This window comes from Schistocerca serialis, chromosome 6 (assembly GCF_023864345.2).
Source record: "Schistocerca serialis cubense isolate TAMUIC-IGC-003099 chromosome 6, iqSchSeri2.2, whole genome shotgun sequence".
Classification (NCBI taxonomy): Eukaryota; Metazoa; Arthropoda; class Insecta; order Orthoptera; family Acrididae; genus Schistocerca; species Schistocerca serialis.
In genome coordinates this window covers 21523062-21536453 of record NC_064643.1, presented here as the reverse complement: position 1 = coordinate 21536453, position 13392 = coordinate 21523062, and positions in this window count along the sequence as shown.

Sequence of the window (13392 nt, the reverse complement as noted above, 5' to 3'; positions counted from 1 at the left end):
TTTGTACTTAAGTCGGCACTGTTCCCTTTCTATTTATTTCCGATGTAATTTCTGTGTTTCATCGTCAATAAGAAGGTCCAAATGATACAGTAAACCTGAAGTGAAGCATTGGAATCTATAACTAGTGTCACAGGAATGGTTCAAAACATAGACAGTAAGAAGAGTCAGTCTTCTTGTACTTAAGTCGGTATTGCGCCTTTTGTATTTAATTCCGATGCAATTTCTGTGTTTCATCGTCAATAAGGTCAGAGGGATACAGTAAACCTGAAGTGAAGCATCGGAATCTATAAGTAGTGTCACAGGAATGGTTCAAAAGAAATACAGAAGGAAGAGTCAGTCTTCTTGTACTTAAGTCGGCATTGTGCCTTTTGTATTTAATTCCTATGCAATTTCTGTGTTTCTTCGTCAATAAGAAGGTCAGAGGGATACAGTAAACCTGAAGTGAAGCGTCGGAATCCAAAATTAGTGTCACAGGAATGGTTCAAAACATGGACAGTAGGAAGAGTCAGTCTTCTTGTACTTAAGTCGGCATTGTGCTATTTGTATTTAATTCCGATGCAATTTCGGTGTTTCATCGTCAATTCGTACGTCCAAGGGATACATTAAACCTGGAGTGAAGCATCGGAATCTATAACTAGTGTCACAGGAATGGTGCTAAACATAGTCAGTAAGACGAGTCAGTCTTCTTGTACTTAAGTCAGCATTGTGCCTTTAGTATTTAATTCCGATGCAATTTCTGTGTTTCATCGTCAATAAGAAGGTCCAAGGGATACAGTAAACCAGAAGTAAAGCGTCGGAATCTATAACTAGTGTCACAGGAATGGTTCAAAACATAGACAGTAAGAAGAGTCAGTCTTCTTGTACTTAAGTCGGTATTGTACCTGATGTATTTAATTAAGTTGCAATTTCTGTGTTTCATCGTCAATAAAGTCAGAGGGATACAGTAAACATGAAGTGAAGCATCGGAATCTATAACTAGTGTCACAGGAATGGTTCAAAACATAGACGGTAGGAAGAGTCAGTCTTCTTGTACTTATGTCGGCATTGTGCCTTTTGTATTTAATTCCTATGCAATTTCTGTGTTTCATCGTCAATAGGAAGATCAGAGGGATACAGTAAACCTGAAGTGAAGCATCGGAATCTATAACTAGAGTCACAGGAATGGTTCAAAACATAGTCAGTAAGACGAGTCAGTCTTCTTGTACTTAAGTCGGCTTTGTGCCTTTTCTATTTAATTCCGATGCAATTTCTGTGTTTCATCGTCAACAAGAAGGTCCAAGGGATACAGTAAACCTGAAGTGAAGCATCGGAATCAATAACTAGTGTCACAGGAATGGCTCAAAACATAGTCAGTAAGAAGAGTCAGTCTTTTTGTACTTAAGTCGGCATTGTGCCTCTTCTATTTAATTCCGATGCAATTTCAGTGTTTCATCGTCAATAAGAAGGTCAGAGGGATACAGTAAACCTGGAGTGAAGCATCGGAATCTATAACTAGTGTCACAGGAATGGTTCAAAGCATAAACAGTAAGAAGAGTCAGTCCCCTTGTACTTAGGTCGGCATTGTGCCTTTTGTATTTATTTCCGATATAATTCCTGTGTTTCATCGTCAATAAGAAGGTCAGACGGATACAGTAACCCTGAAGTGAAGCATCGGAATCTATAACTAGTGTCACAGAAATGGTTCAAAGCATAGTCAGTGAGAAGAGTCAGTCTTCATGTACTTAAGTCGGCGTTTGCCTTTTGTATTTAATTCCGGTGCAATTTCTGTGTTTCATCGTCAATATGAAGGTCCAAGGGATACAGTAAACCTGGAGTGAAGCATCGGAATCTATTACTAGTGTCACAGGAATGGTTCAAAACATAGACAGTAAGAAGATACAGTCTTCTTGTACTTAAGTCGGCATTGTGCCTTTTGTATTTAATTCCGATGCAATTTCTGTGTTTCATCATCAATAAGAAGGTCCAGGGGATACAGTAAACCTGAAGTGAAGCATCGGATCCCCTAACTAGTGTCACAGGAATGGTTCAAAACATAGTCAGTAAGAAGAGTCGGTCTTCATGTACATAAGTCGGCGTTGGCCTTTTGTATTTAATTCCGGTGCAATTTCTGTGTTTCATCGTCAATAAGAAGGTCCAAGGGATACAGTAAACCTGAAGTGAAGCATCGGAATCTATATCTAGTGTCACAGGAATGGTTCAAAACATAGTCAGTAAGGAGAGTCAGTATTCTTGTAAATAAGTTTACACTGTGCCTTTTATATTTAATTCCGGTGCAATTTCTGTGTTTCATCGTCAATAAGAAGGTCCAAGGGATACAGTAAACCTGAAGTGAAGCATCGGAATCTATAACTAGTGTCACAGGAATGGTTCAAAGCATAAACAGTAAGAAGAGTCAGTCCCCTTGTACTTAGGTCGGCATTGTGCCTTTTGTATTTATTTCCGATGTAATTCCTGTGTTTCATCGTCAATAAGAAGGTCAGACGGAGACAGTAACCCTGAAGTGAAGCATCGGAATCTATAACTAGTGTCACAGAAATGGTTCAAAGCATAGTCAGTATGAAGAGTCAGTCTTCTTGTACTTAAGTCGGCATTGTGCCTTTTCTATTTAATTCCGATGCAATTTCTGTGTCTCATCTTCAATAAGTAGGTCAGAGCGATACAGTAAACCTGAAGTGAAGCATCAGAATCTATAACAAGTGTCACAGGAATGGTTCTAAACATAGTCAGAAAGAAGAGTCAGACTTCTTGTCCTTAAGTCTTCATTGTGCCTTTTGTATTTAATTCCGATGCAATTTCTGTGTTTCATCGTCAATAAGAAGGTCCAAAGGATACTGTAAACCTAGAGTGTAGCATCGGAATCAATAACTAGTGTCACAGGAATGGTTCAAAACATAGTCAGGAAGAAGAGTGAGTCTTCTTGTACTTAAGTCGGCATTGTGCCTTTTCTATTTTATTCCGATGCAATTTCAGTGTTCCATCGTAAATAAGAAGGTCCAAGGGATACAGTAAACCTGGAGTGACGCATCGGAATCTATAACTAGTGTCAATGGAATGGTTCAAAACATAGACAGTAGGAAGAGTCAGTCTTCTTGTACTTAAGTCGGCATTGTGGTTTTTGCATTTAATTCCGGTGCAATTTCTGTGTTCATCGTCAATAAGAAGATCAGAGGGATACAATAAACCTGAAGTGAAGCATCGGAATCTATAACTAGTGTCACAGGAGTGGTTCAAAACATAGACAGTAAGAAGATACAGTCTTCTTGTACTTATGTCGGCACTGTGACGTTTGTATTTAATTCCAAAGCAATTTCTGCATTTCATCGCCAATAAGAAGGTCCAAGGGATACAGTAAACCTGAAGTGAAGCATCGGAATCTATAAATAGTGTCACAGGAATGGTTCAAAACATAGTCAGTAAGAAGAGTCGGTCTTCATGTACTTAAGTCGGCATTGGCCATTTGTATTTAATTCCGGTGCAATTTCTGTGTTTCATCGTCAATAAGGTCAGAGGGATACAGTAAACCTGAAGTGAGGCATCCGAATCTATAACTAGTTTCAATGGAATGCTTCAAAACATAGTCAGTAAGAGGAGTCAGTTTTCTTGTCCTTAAGTCGGCTTTGTCCTTTTTGTATTTAATTCCGATGCAATTTCTGTGTTTCATCGTCAATAAGAAGTTCCAAGGGATACAGTAAACCTGGAATGAAGCATAGGAATCTATAACTAGTGTCACAGGAATGGTTCAAAACATAGACAGTAAGAAGATAAAGTCTTCTTGTACTTAAGTCGGCATTGTGATTTTTGTATTTAATTCCGATGCAATTTCTGTGTCTCATCGTCAATAAGTAGGTCAGAGCGATACAGTAAACCTGAAGTGAAGCATCAGAATCCATAACAAGTGTCACAGGAATGGTTCTAAACATAGTCAGAACGAAGAGTCAGTCTTCTTGTCCTTAAGTCTTCATTGTGCCTTTCGTATTTAATTCCGATGCAATTTCTGTGTTTCATCGTCAATAAGAAGGTCCAAAGGATACTGTAAACCTAGAGTGTAGCATCGGAATCTATAACTAGTGTCACAGGAATGGTTCAAAACATAGTCAGTAAGAAGAGTGAGTCTTCTTGTACTTAAGTCGGCATTGTGCCTTTTCTATTTTATTCCGATGCAATTTCAGTGTTTCATCGTAAATAAGAAGGTCCAAGGGATACAGTAAACCTGGAGTGACGCATCGGAATCTATAACTAGTGTCACTGGAATTGTTCAAAACATAGACAGTAAGAAGAGTCAGTCTTCTTGTACTTAAGTCGGCAATGTGGTTTTTGTATTTAATTCCGGTGCAATTTCTGTGTTCATCGTCAATAAGAAGATCAGAGGGATACAATAAACCTGAAGTGAAGCATCGGAATCTATAACTAGTGTCACAGGAATGGTTCAAATTATAGTCAGTAAGAAGAATCAGTCTTCTTGTCCTTAAGGCGGCCATGTGCCTTTTGTATTTAATCCCGATGCAATATCTGTGTTTCATCGTCAATAAGAAGGTCCAAGGGATGCAGTAAACCTGAAGTGAAGCATCGGAATCTATAACTAGTGTCACAGGAATGGTACTAAACATAGTCAGTAAGACGAGTCAGTCTTCTTGTGCTTCAGTCGGCATTGTGATTTTTCTATTTAATTCCGATGCAATTTCTGTGTTTCGTCGTCAATAAGAAGGTCCTAGGGATACAGTAAACCTGAAGTGAAGCATCGGAATCTATAACTAGTGTCACAGGAATGGTTCAAAACATAGACAGTAGGAAGAGTCAGTCTCCTTGTACTTAAGTCGGCCCTGTGCTATTTGTATTTAATTACGATGCAATTTCTGTGTTCATCGTCAATAAGAAGATCAGAGGGATACAATAAACCTGAAGTGAAGCATCGGAATCTATAACTAGTGTCACAGGAGTGGTTCAAAACATAGACAGTAAGAAGATACAGTCTTCTTGTACTTATGTCGGCACTGTGGCGTTTGTATTTAATTCCAAAGCAATTTCTGCGTTTCATCGCCAATAAGAAGGTCCAAGGGATACAGTAAACCTGAAGTGAAGCATCGGAATCTATAACTAGTGTCACAGGAATGGTTCAAAACATAGTCAGTAAGACGAGTCAGTCTTCTTGTACTTAAGACAGCATTGTGCCTTTCTATTTAATTCCGATGCAATTTCTGTGTTTCATCGTCAATAAAGTCAGAGGGATACAGTAAACCTGAAGTGAAGCATCGAAATCTATAACAAGTGACACAGGAATGGTTCAAAGCATAGACAGTATGAAGAGTCAGTCTTCTTGTACTTATATCGGCATTGTGCATTTTGTATTTAATTCCTATGCAATTTCTGTGTTTCATCGTCAATAAGAAGGTCAGAGGGATACAGTAAGCCTGAAGTGAAGCATCGGAATCCAAAATTAGTGTCACAGGAATGGTTCAAAACATAGACAGAAGGAAGAGTCAGTCGTCTTGTACTTAAGTCGGCATTGTGCCTTTTGTATTTAATTCCGATGCAATTTCAGTGTTTCATCGTCAATAAGTAGGTCCAAGGGATACATTAAACCTAAAGTGAAGCATCGGAATCTATAACTAGTGTCACAGGAATGGTTCAAAACATAGTCAGTAAGACGAGTCAGTCTTCTTGTACTTAAGACAGCATTGTGCCTTTTCTATTTAATTTCGATGCAATTTCTGTGTTTCATTGTCAATAAGAAGGTCCAAGGGATACAGTAAACCTGAAGTGAAGCATCGGAATCTATAACTAGTGTCACAGGAATAGCTCAAAACATAGTCAGTGAGAAGAGTCAGTCTTCTTGTACTTGAGTCGGCATTGTGCCTTTTCTATTTTCTTCCGATGCAATTTCAGTGTCTCATCGTCAATAAGAAGGTCCAAGGGATACTGTACACGTGGAGTGAAGCATCGGAATCTATAACTAGAGTCAATGGAATGGTTCAAAACATAGACAGTGAGAAGAGTCAGTCTTCTTGTACTTAAGTCGGCATTGTGCCTTTTGTATTTAATTCCGATGCAATTTCTGTGTTTCATCGTCAATAAGAAGGTCCAAGGGGTACAGTAAATCTGAAGAGAAGCATCGGAATCTATAACTAGTGTCACAGGAATGGTTCAAAACATAGTCAGTAAGAAGAGTCGGTCTCCATGTACTTAAGTCGGCGTTGGCCTTTTGTATTTAGTTCCGGTGCAATATCTGTGTTTCATCGTCAATATGAAGGTCCAAGGGATACAGTAGACCTGGAGTGAAGCATCGGAATCTATAACTACTGTCACAGGAATGGTTCAAAACATAGACAGTTAGAAGATAAGGTCTTCTTGTACTTAATTCGGCATTGTGCCTTTTGTATTTAATTCCGATGCAATTACTGTTATTCATCGTCAATAAGTAGGCCCAAGGGATACAGTAATCCTGAAGTGATGCATCGGAATCCCTAACTAGAGTCACAGGAATGGTTCAAAACATAGTCAGTAAGAAGAGTCGGTCTTCATGTACTTAAGTCGGCGTTGGCCTTTTGTATTTAATTCCGGTGCAATTACTGTGTTTCATCGTCAATACGAAGGTCCAAGGGATACAGTAAACCTGAAGTGAAGCATCGGAATCTATAACTAGTGTCACAGGACTGGTTTAAGACATAGTCAGTAAGGAGAGTAAGTCTTCTTGTACTTAAGTCTACATTGTGCCTTTTGTATTTAATTCCGGTGAAATTTCTGTGTTTCATCGTCAATAAGAAGGTCAGAGGGATACAGTAAACATGAAGTGTAGCATCGGAATCTATAACATGTGTCACAGGAATGGATCAAAACATAGTCAGTAAGAAGAGTCAGTCTTCTTGTACTTAAGTCGGCATTGTGGCTTTTGTATTTATTTCCGATGCAATATCTGTGTTTCATCGTCAATAAGAAGGTCCAAGGGATACAGTAAACCTAAAGTGAAGCATCGGAATCTATAACTAGTGTCACAGGAATGGTTCAAAACATAGTCAGTAAGAAGAGTCGGTCTTAATGTTCTTAAGACGGCATTGGCCTTTTGTATTTAATTCCAGTGCAATTTCTGTGTTTCATCGTCAATAAGAAGGTCAGCTGGATACAGTAAACCTGAAGTGAAGCATCCGAATCTGTAACTAGTTTCACAGGAATGGTTCAAAACATAGTCAGTAAGAGGAGTCAGTTTTCTTGTCCTTAAGTCGGCATTGTGCTTTTTGAATTTAATTCCGATGCAATTTCTGTGTTTCATCGTCAATATGAAGTTCCAAGGGATACAGTAAACCTGGAATGAAGCATCGGATTCTATAACTAGTGTCACAGGAATGGTTCAAAACATAGCCAGTAAGAAGATACAGTCTTCTTGTACTTAAGTCGGCATTGTGACTTTTGTATTTAATTCCGATGCAATTTCTGTGTTTCGTCGTCAATAAGAAGGTCCAAGGGAGACAGTAAATCTGAAGTGAAGCATCGGAATCTATAACTAGTGTCACAGGAATGGTTCAAAACATAAACAGTAAGAAGAGTCAGTCTTCATGTACTTAAGTCGGCATTGTGCCTTTTGTATTTAATTCCGATGCAATTTCTGTGTTTCATCGTCAATAAGAAGGTCAGAGGGATACAGTAACCCTGAAGTGAAGCATCGGAATCTATAACTAGTGTCACAGAGATGGTTCAAAACATAGTCAGTAAGAAGAGTCAGTCTTCTTGTACTTAAGTCGGCATTGTGCCTTTTGTATTTAATTCCGATGATATTTCTGTGTTTCATCGTCAATAAGAAGGTCAGAGGAATACAGTAAACCTGAAGTGAAGCATCGGAATCTATAACTAGTATCACAGGAATGGTTCAAAACATAGACAGTAAGAAGACTCAGTATTCTTGTACTGAAGTCGGCATTGTGCCATTCCTATTTAATTCCGATGCAATTTCTGTGTTTCTACGTCAATAAGAATGTCAGAGCGATGCAGTAAACCTGAAGTGAAGCATCAGAATCTATAATAAGTGTCACAGGAATGGTTCAAAACATAGTCAGAAGGAAGAGTCAGTCTTCTTGTCCTTAAGTCCTCATTGTGCCTTTTGTATTTAATTCCGATGCAATTTCTGTGTTTCATCGTCAATAAGAAGGTCCAAAGGATACTATAAACCTAGAGTGTAGCATCGGAATCTATAACTAGTGTCACAGGAATGCTTCAAAACATAGTCAGTAAGAAGAGTGAGTCTTCTTGTACTTAAGTCGGCAATGTGCCTTTTCTATTTAATTCCGATGCAATTTCAGTGTTTCATCGTAAATAAGAAGGTCCAAGGGATACAGTAAACCTGGAGTGACACATCGGAATCTATAACTAGTGTCAATGGAATGGTTCAAAACATAGACAGTAAGAAGAGTGAGGCTTCTTGTATTTAAGTCGGCATTGTGTTTTTTGTATTTAATTCCGGTGCAATTTCTGTGTTCATCGTCAATAAGAAGATCAGAGGGATACAATAAACCTGAAGTGAAGCATCGGAATCTATAACTAGTGTCACAGGAAGGGTTCAAAACATAGTCAGTAAGAAGAATCAGTCTTCTTGTCCTTAAGGCGGCCTCGTGCCTTTTGTATTTAATCCCGATGCTATTTCTGTGTTTCATCGTCAATAAGAAGGTCGAAGGGATGCAGTAAACCTGAAGTGAAGCATCGGAATCTATAACTAGTGTCACAGGAATGGTTCTAAACATAGTTAGTAAGACGAGTCAGTCTTCTTGTACTTAAGTCGGCATTGCGATTTTTCTATTTAATTCCGATGCAATTTCTGTGTTTCATCGTCAATAAGAAGGTCCAAGGGATACAGTAAACCTGAAGTGAAGCATCGGAATCTATAAGTAGTGTCACAGGAATGGTTCAAAACATTGTCAGTAGGAAGAGTCAGTCTCCTTGTACTTAAGTCGGCATTGTGCAATTTGTATTTAATTACGATGCAATTTCGGTGTTTCATCGTCAATATGTAGGTCCAAGGGATACAATTAACCTGAAGTGAAGCATCGGAATCTATAACTAGTGTCACAGGAATGGTTCTAAACATAGTCAGTAAGACGAGTCAGTCTTCTTGTACTTAAGTCGGCACTGTGCCTTTTCTATTTAATTCCGATGCAATTTCTGTGTTTCATCGTCCATACGAAGGTCCAAGGGATACAGTTAACCTGAAGTGAAGCATCGGAATCGATAACTAGTGTCACAGGAATGGTTCAAACATAGACAGTAAGAAGAGTCAGACTTCTTGTACTTATGTCGGTATTGTACCTTATGTATTTAATTCCGATGCAATTTCTGTGTTTCATCGTCAATAAAGTCAGAGGGATACAGTAAACCTGAAGTGAAGCATCGGAATCTATAACAAGTGTCACAGGAATGGTTCAAAACGTACATAGTAGGAAGAGTCAGTCTTCTTGTACTTATATCGGCATTGTGCCTTTTGTATTTAATTCCTATGCAATTTCTGTGTTTCATCGTCAATAAGAAGGTCATAGGGATACAGTAAACCTGAAGTGAAGCATCGGAATCCATAATTAGTGTCACAGGAATGGTTCAAAACATAGACAGTAGGAAGAGTCAGTCCTCTTGTACTTAAGTCGGCATTGTGCCTTTTGTATTTAAATCCAATGCAATTTCTGTGTTTCATCGTCAATATGAAGGTCCAAGGGATACAGTAAACCTGGAGTGAAGCATTGGAATCTATAATTAGTGTCACAGGAATGGTTCAAAACATAGACAGTAAGAAGATACAGTCTTCTTGTACTTAAGTCGGCATTGTGCCTTTTGTATTTAATTCCGATGCAATTTCTGTGTTTCATCGTCAATAAGAAGGTCAGAGGGATACAGTAAACCTGAAGTGAAGCATCGGAATCCAAAATTAGTGTCACAGGAATGGTTCAAAACATAGACAGTAGGAAGAGTCAGTCCTCTTGTACTTAAGTCGGCATTGTGCCTTTTGTATTTAATTCCGTTGCAATTTCAGTGTTTCATCGTCAATAAGTAGGTCCAAGGGATACATTAAACCTAAAGTGAAGCATCGGAATCTATAACTAGTGTCACAGGAATGGTTCAACACATAGTCAGTAAGACGAGTCAGTCTTCTTGTACTTAAGACAGCATTGTGCCTTTCTATTTAATTCCGATGCAATTTCTGTGTTTCATTGTCAATAAGAAGGTCCAAGGGATACAGTAAACCTGAAGTGAAGCATCGGAATCTATAACTAGTGTCACAGGAATAGCTCAAAACATAGTCAGTAAGAAGAGTCAGTCTTCTTGTACTTAAGTCGGCATTGTGCCTTTTCTATTTTTTTCCGATGCAATTTCAGTGTTTCATCGTCAATAAGAAGGTCCAAGGGATACTGTACACGTGGAGTGAAGCATCGGAATCTATAACTAGAGTCAATGGAATGGTTCAAAACATAGACAGTGAGAAGAGTCAGTCTCCGTGTACTTAAGTCGGCATTGTGCCTTTTGTATTTAATTCCGATGCAATTTCTGTGTTTCATCGTCAATAAGAAGGTCCAAGGGATACAGTAAATCTGAAGAGAAGCATCGGAATCTATAACTAGTGTCACAGGAATGGTTCAAAACATAGTCAGCAAGAAGAGTCGGTCTCCATGTACTTAAGTCGGCGTTGGCCTTTTGTATTTAATTCCGGTGCAATATCTGTGTTTCATCGTCAATATGAAGGTCCAAGGGATACAGTAGACCTGGAGTGAAGCATCGGAATCTATAACTACTGTCACAGGAATGGTTCAAAACATAGACAGTTAGAAGATAAGGTCTTCTTGTACTTAATTCGGCATTGTGCCTTTTGTATTTAATTCCGATGCAATTTCTGTTATTCATCGTCAATAAGAAGGTCCAAGGGATACAGTAAACCTGAAGTGATGCATCGGAATCCCTAACAAGAGTCACAGGAATGGTTCAAGACATAGTAAGTAAGAAGAGTCGGTCTTCATGTACTTAAGTCGGCGTTGGCCTTTTGTATTTAATTCCGGTGCAATTACTGTGTTTCATCGTCAATAAGAAGGTCCAAGGGATACAGTAAACCTGAAGTGAAGCATCGGAATCTATAACTAGTGTCACAGGACTGGTTTAAAACATAGTCAGTAAGGAGAGTCAGTCTTCTTGTACTTAAGTCTACATTGTGCCTTTTGTATTTTATTCCGGTGCAATTTCTGTGTTTCATCGTCAATAAGAAGGTCAGAGGGATACAGTAAACATGAAGTGTAGCATCGGAATCTATAACTAGTGTCACAGGAATGGATCAAAACATAGTCAGTAAGAAGAGTCAGTCTTCTTGTACTTAAGTCGGCATTGTGGCTTTTGTATTTATTTCCGATGCAATATCTGTGTTTCATCGTCAATAAGAAGGTCCAAGGGATACAGTAAACCTAAAGTGAAGCATCGGAATCTATAACTAGTGTCACAGGAATGGTTCAAAATATAGTCAGTAAGAAGAGTCGGTCTTCATGTTCTTAAGTCGGCATTGGCCTTTTGTATTTAATTCCGGTGCAATTTCTGTGTTTCATCGTCAATAAGAAGGTCAGCTGGATACAGTAAACCTGAAGTGAAGCATCCGAATCTGTAACTAGTTTCACAGGAATGGTTCAAAACATAGTCAGTAAGAGGAGTCAGTTTTCTTGTCCTTAAGTCGGCATTGTGCTTTTTGAATTTAATTCCGATGCAATTTCTGTGTTTCATCGTCAATATGAAGTTCCAAGGGATACAGTAAACCTGGAATGAAGCATCGGAATCTATAACTAGTGTCACAGGAATGGTTCAAAACATAGACAGTAGGAAGATACAGTCTTCTTGTACTTAAGTCGGCATTGTGACTTTTGTATTTAATTCCGATGCAATTTCTGTGTTTCGTCGTCAATAAGAAGGTCCAAGGGAGACAGTAAATCTGAAGTGAAGCATCGGAATCTATAACTAGTGTCACAGGAATGGTTCAAAACATAAACAGTAAGAAGAGTCAGTCTTCATGTACTTAAGTCGGCATTGTGCCTTTTGTATTTAATTCCGATGCAATTTCTGAGTTTCATCGTCAATAAGAAGGTCAGAGGGATACAGTAACCCTGAAGTGAAGCATCGGAATCTATAACTAGTGTCACAGAGATGGTTCAAAACATAGTCAGTAAGAAGAGTCAGTCTTCTTGTACTTAAGTCGGCATTGTGCCTTTTGTATTTAATTCCGATGATATTTCTGTGTTTCATCGTCAATAAGAAGGTCAGAGGAATACAGTAAACCTGAAGTGAAGCATCGGAATCTATAACTAGTATCACAGGAATGGTTCAAAACATAGACAGTAAGAAGACTCAGTATTCTTGTACTGAAGTCAGCATTGTGCAATTCCTATTTAATTCCGATGCAATTTCTGTGTTTCATCGTCAATAAGAATGTCAGAGCGATGCAGTAAACCTGAAGTGAAGCATCAGAATCTATAATAAGTGTCACAGGAATGGTTCAAAATATAGTCAGAAAGAAGAGTCAGACTTCTTGTCCTTAAGTCTTCATTGTGCTTTTGTATTTAATTCCGATGCAATTTCTGTGTTTCATCGTCAATAAGAACGTCCAAAGGATACTACAAACCTAGAGTGTAGCATCGGAATCTATAACTAGTGTCACAGGAATGCTTCAAAACATAGTCAATAAGAAGAGTGAGTCTTCTTGTACTTAAGTCGGCAATGTGCCTTTTCTATTTAATTCCGATGCAATTTCAGTGTTTCATCGTAAATAAGAAGGTCCAAGGGATACAGTAAACCTGGAGTGACACATCGGAATCTATAACTAGTGTCAATGGAATGGTTCAATACATAGACAGTAACAAGAGTCAGTCTTCTTGTATTTAAGTCGGCATTGTGGTTTTTGTATTTAATTCCGGTGCAATTTCTGTGTTCATCGTCAATAAGAAGATCAGAGGGATACAATAAACCTGAAGTGAAGCATCGGAATCTATAACTAGTGTCACAGGAATGGTTCAAAGCATAGTCAGTAAGAAGAATCAGTCTTCTTGTCCTTAAGGCGGCCTCGTGCCTTTTGTATTTAATCCCGATGCTATTTCTGTGTTTCATCGTCAATAAGAAGGTCCAAGGGATGCAGTAAACCTGAAGTGAAACATCGGAATCTATAACTAGTGTCACAGGAGTGGTTCGAAACATAGTTAGTAAGACGAGTCAGTCTTCGTGTACTTAAGTCGGCATTGTGATTTTTCTATTTAATTCCGATGCAATTTCTGTGTTTCATCGTCAATAAGAAGGTCGAAGGGATACAGTAAACCTGAAGTGAAGCATCGGAATCTATAACTAGTGTCACAGGAATGGTTCAAAACACTGTCAGTAGGAAGAGTCAGTCTCCTTGTACTT